General features: G+C 40.9%; 1 pseudogene; it reads left to right on the top strand.

Annotated features, from left to right (window-relative positions):
• The first annotated feature begins 1,167 nt into the window (after positions 1–1,167).
• On the top strand, positions 1,168–3,562 carry LOC119524645 (annotated as a pseudogene).
• Positions 3,563–6,000: the final 2,438 nt, after the last annotated feature.

Below are 6,000 nucleotides of genomic sequence, written 5' to 3'. Positions count from 1 at the left end.
CCTTCTTGTGTTCAATCTTCTCAGATAAGACCTTATCTAGTAGATCCTCCTCTTGCAGAGTCTGCTCAGATAGGACCGGCTACAGTGGAGCCTCCTCTTATGGAGTCCTTTCAGATAGGATGGTGGAGTCTCTTCATGTGGAGACTGCTTACATAGGACCAGCTCCAATGGAGCCTCCTCCTGTGGAGTCTTTTCACATAGGACCTTCTGAAGTGGAGCCTCCTTCTGTGCAGTCTGCTCAGATATGACCTGCTCCAGTGGACCCTCCTCTTGTGGAGTCTTCACAGATAGGACCTGCTGCAGAGGTGCCAACTCCTGTGGAGTCTACTCAGATAGGTCCTGCACAGAGGGGGCCTCTTCCCATAGAGTCTTATCACATAGGACCTGCTTCATTGGAGCCTCTGCGCATGTAGTCTTCTCAGATCGGGCCTGCTCCAATGGAGCCTCCTCTTCTGGAGCCTGCTTAGATAGGACCTGCTTTGGTGGAGCTTCCTCCTGTGAAGTATCCTCAGTTAGGACATGCTCTAGATAAGCCTTCTTATGTGCAGTTTTCTCAAATATGACCCATTATAATGGATCCTCCACCTGTGATGTATGCTCAGCTGAGTTCTACTCATTTGGAGCCCTGCCTCATGCATTCTTCACAGATAAGACTGCCTCTATTGGAGCCTCCTCCTGTGGAGCCTGTTAAGGTCTTACCTTCTCCAGTGGAACCTCCTCCCGTGGAGTCTTCTCAGATACTACCTGCTCAGTTGGTGCCTCCTTCCATGGAGTCTTCTCATGTAGCACCTTCTCCAGTGGAGCCTCTTCTTGTGGAGTCTTCTTAGGTAGGACTTGCTCAGAAGGTTTTCCCTCCTGTGGTGGCTTCTCAGGAACTGCTCAGATGGAGCATCCTCATGTGGAGTCTGCTCAGACAGGACCTGCCCCAGTGGATCCTCCTCTTGTGGAGTCTTCTCAGATAAGACCTTCTCCAAAGAAGCTTCCTCCTTTGAGCTCTGCTCAGACAGGGCCTGGTCCAATGGAGCCTTCTCCTGTGGAGTCTTCTCAGACAGGCTTGTTCAGATGGAGCCTCCTCCTGTGGCATCTACTTAGAAGGGACCTGCTCTAGTGGAGTCTCCTCTTGTGGACTCTGCTCAGCTGGTATCTGCTTATTTTGAGCCTCCTCTCATGGAGTCTTCTAAGATAGGACCTTCTCCATTAGAGCCTCTTCCTGTAGAGCCTTCTCAGATAAATCCTGACCAAGGGGAATTTCCTCCTGTGGAGTCTACTCAGGTAGGACTTGCTTCAGTGTATCCTCCTGTCATGGAATCTTCTCAGAGAGGATCTGTTCCAATGAAGCCTCCCCATGTGGATTCTGCTCTGATAGGTCCTGCCCAGATGGAGCCTCCTCCCATGGTGTTTTCTCAGGTAGGACCTGCTCTAGTGGAGTCTCCTCCTGTGGAGTCTGCTCAGCTGAGTTCCTTCTCAGACAGGATCTGGTCCACTGGAGCCTGCTCCTGTGAAAACTTCTCAGATAGGGCTAGCCCCAGTGTAAACTTCTTCTGTGGAGTCTTCTCAGATAGGGCCTGCTCTAGTGGAACCTCCATCTCTGATGTCTGCTCACATAGGACCTGCTCCAGTGGAGCCTCCTCCTGTGGAGTCTTCTCACATAGACTTGCTCAGATGGATCCTCCTCCTGTGGAATTTTCTCAGAAAGGACCTGCTCAAGGGGAGGCTCCTCCTGTGGAGTCTGCTTATATAGGACCTGCTAAGTGGAGCCTTCTCCTGTGTTGTCTTTTCAGGTTGGACTTGCTCGTTTGCAAGCTCCTCCTGTGGAGACTTCTCAGATTGGACCTGTTCTAATTTAGCCTCCTCCTGTGGAGTTCTTTCAGGTGAGTTCTACTCATTTGGAGCCTCTTCTCATGGAGACTTCCTCCTCAGATGAAGGCAATCCCTAGAAGGTCTGCTCATCAAAAAGGTAATAAAATGGAAAAAATATTCCAGGCAGAGTGAAATGGCATAGAAGGAGCATGTACTTACTGATATTAGCTTAGTGCCTGTTAACAAAGATAGGTTCTAAAGGAAAGTACATGTGTACAGAATCTCCTACCATGATCACCACCAGTCCCAATGGAAAACTTAAAAGAAGAGGAATAAAGAGACTAAAAATTGTTTTGAAGGGGAAAGAATTGAAGAAGTTCCTCTTCAGAAAGTAGAAGACTCAGAAAACAGTAGAGCTGGTCTTGATGCTAGTAATGAGGAATCTACCAGTATTTCATCCTCTCTACAAAACTTGAAGGCTATGCCAGAGTGTGAAATTTCACATGGTAAACATCAGTCTGACACTATGCCTTATTAAATGAGAACTGACACTGACCAGAACACATCTGAGAATATTGCCAGTAAAGACTCAGCAGTTGAAGAATAATTTCCCTAGTGTTCCTTCTCCCACAAATAAAAGAAGGAAAAGCAGTGTTCAGAACCACTCTGGCAGCTAAACCTACTTATATTTGTGCCTTAGAGTCTCCCCCAGAGAACCTCTTTGTTGCTCAGGTGTGGCCTTCTCTCTCTAAACCAACTCTGCAGGTAAACTCACTGCCTTCCCCCCTACATGGGACATGACTCCCAGGGGTGTAAATCTCCCTGGCCATGCAAGATATGACTACTGGGGATGAGCCTGGACCCAGCATCATGGGATTGAGAACATCTTGACAAAAAGGGGGAAGTGAAATGAAACAAAGTTTCAGCAGCTGAGAGCTCTCAATTGGAGTGAGCAGTCTCTCTGGAGGGCATTCTTATTTGCTATATAGATAGCCCTTTTTAGGTTTTAGTGTATTGGAATAGATAGAAGGAAATACCTGAAACTGTCAATCTGCAACCCATTAGCCTTGATTCTTGAAGACAATTGTATAACTATGTAGCTTACATGGTGTGATGGTGTGATTGTGGAAACCTTGTGGCTCACAATCCCCTTATCCAGGGTATGGATGAATGACTAGAAAAATGGGAACAAAAACTAAAGGAAAAATAGGGTGGGTTGGGGAAGATGGAATGATTTGGGTGTTCTTTATTACCTTTATTTTTTGTTCTTATTTTCATTCTTTTTGGAGTAATAAAAATGTTCAAAAATTGTGGAATTGTGATGAATGCACACTTATATAATGGTACTGTGGTCAGTTGATTGTACACCATGGATGATTGTATGGTATGTGAATGAATATATCTCAAAAAAACTGAATAAAAATTTAAAAAAATCCACTGTGGCATTACCTTGTTACCACAGCAGTGAATGAGTCTCAGGAAATTGATGAAGATGAAGGCAGTCACAGTCACAATGAAAGTGATCCAAGTGACATGTCAGATTGAAGTGATTATTCTGGATTGAATGCAGCTTGAGCTGTTCCACAAGAAACTAGTAGAAAAAGTGCAAAAGAAGCCTCCACAGTCAAAGTGGCTGAAGGAGATTTTATCTATATTTTTTTGTGATCATTCTTTTAGAAAGGAAAAAGATTAGAGCAAACACCTCAATCACCATTTGGTTAATGCATATTTTCTTGAAAAAGCAGCTGAAGGGCAGGAGTAATTAAGCATTGGACAAGGACACAGTTCTTACTTTGTAAGAACTATTACATTTTGTATTCATTTACATTAGTAAACTACATTTTATTTTTAAGATTGCTTTAATTAGTGTCACATTGATATTTCAATGGCAGTATTTTCCTTATAACTGTTTGTATACTGTTTGATTGTGGTAGTTAGTAAATCTAAGAGAGTTAATGTACTATACCAGCAAAAACCAAATCTGTAAGTTTATACATTTAATTGAAATAAGAAAGCCAAGATGGTATAGTAGTAGTCTATTTTGTCCAACTACAATTTGTCAGTTTTTCACTATTTCTATTTTCCCATTTCACTTTAGTTTATTCTCAGTTCTTTCTTTAGTTCTTTTTTTTTTCTTTTTTTTTTTATTTTTTTTTATTCTTTTTTTTTTTCTTTAGTTCTATAAAAATTGGCATACTTGATAGCAAATAACTTAAAGACTTTGCCTGCTTTATATAAAGTTAGCACTTTAAATTTTTTCAGAGCTAAGAAGGGACATTTAAATTGAAGAAAAATTCTCCCAACAATGGACAGAGTATTAATCCAGCTATTTAATTCCTGAGTTTTGATCAATATTTCTTATTTGTGTCTGTTAGTTGTCATAAAGACCAATTCTGCTGGGGTTAATCTTTGGTCCTTTAATGGCTTCAGATGTTGCAGGTTTTTTTTTTTTTTTAATTATGCAGTTATAGAGCAAATGTTTAAAAAAAAACTGGAAAAGAGCCCAGACTTCAATTAGTGATATGAATGAAGCAGATCTCGTTAAGACTAGGGCAAACTGGGCCAAAGGGTAAAGGTCAAAACTGACTGTGTTTTAAAACTTCAACTTCCATGTGAAACCAAGAAAAGAGATGTATATTTGTTGCAGGATCTATATTTTCTAAACAGTACAACTCTACAGTCATTTTGTTCAAACATCACAATTACATGGAACTTTGAATAGGAAGTGAGATATGGTAGGTTAGTATAGGTTAGAGTGAAATAGTGACGCATCCCAAAGCAATTTGAGCAGAGAATAAAAATGTGTTCACAGGGCCCCCCTGAGGAGCTGGGGGAAACTGCAGAAGTATTGGACTTCCTCACCTGGACTGATGCTGATGTTGTCACAAACATTAGGACTGGTGGTTTGATGTGCTGAGCCCTCTATCATGGGACTTGTCCTTATGAAGCTTGTTATGGCAAAGGAGAGGCTAAACTTGCATATAATTATGCCTAAGAGTCTCCCACTGAGCACCTCTTTGTTTCTCAGATGTGGCCCTCTCTCTCTTTCTAAGTGACCTCAGCAGATGAACTCACTGCCCTCCCCCCTATCTGGGACCTGACTCCCAGGGATGTAAATCTCCATGGCAATGAAAGATATGACTCCTTGGGATGCATCTGAACCCAGCATTGTGGGATTGAGAATATCTTCTTGACCAAAGGGGGATGCCAAATGAAATGAAAAAAGCTTCAGTGGCTGAGAGATTTCAAAGGGAGTCGAGAGGTCACTCTGGTGGACATTCTTATGCACTATATAGGTAACACCTCTTAGGTTTTATTGTATTGGAATAGTTAGAAGTAAATATCTGAATCTATCAAACTCCAACCCAGTAGTCTGGACTCCTGAAGACAATTGTATAACAATGTAGCTTACAAGGGGTGACAGTGTGATTGTGAAAACCTTGTGGATCACACTCCCTTTATCTAGTGTATGGATGGATGAGTAGAAAAATGGGGGCAAAAATGAAAAATAGAGTGGGATGGAGGGGTTGATTTGGGTGTTCTTTTTTATTTTTATTTTTTATTCTTATTCTGATTCTTTCTGATGTAAGGAAAATGTTCAAAAATAGATTGTGGTGATGAATGCATAACTATATGGTAGTACTGTGAACAGTTGATTGTACACCATGGGTGATTGTATGGTATGTGAATATATTTCAATAAAACTGAATTTAATTTAGAAAAACAGAAAACTATGCAGTTAAATTTTTTCTTAGAACCAGCATTTTTGTTGAAAGTACCATACATGCACACATACACACACATAAACACACACACAAACCACACATTCTTTTGGTCTCCTTGGACGGATATTTTTGGCATATTTGCAAAAGGGTAGTTTTCTTTCTCTTTGCTGCAGTTGTCTTTTTTGCAGAGTATTAGTGTATGCAAGTTTGTGAGCAAATAAAACATGCAGGCTCAATCCATTGGTTTGATTTTCACATATCTATGCTAGAATCTGTATTTCATATTATTTATTTTGAATGGATGTAGTAAATTTGCAACCTTGAATTTTGATTTTGCAATAAATAAGCCACTAGGCTCTACATTGAATGGACTTTTTTTAAAGGACTTTTCACAGAAATACCAACCATAAGTAATTGTTTTTGTTTGTTATGGTAGAGCTACTTCTTAACTTTAAAATGCTCAAACATATATTTG

Source organism: Choloepus didactylus (genome assembly GCF_015220235.1).
Source record: "Choloepus didactylus isolate mChoDid1 chromosome 11 unlocalized genomic scaffold, mChoDid1.pri SUPER_11_unloc3, whole genome shotgun sequence".
Classification (NCBI taxonomy): Eukaryota; Metazoa; Chordata; class Mammalia; order Pilosa; family Megalonychidae; genus Choloepus; species Choloepus didactylus.
Note: the sequence above shows the minus strand (reverse complement) of the source record. Positions and strands in the feature narration are given on the sequence as shown.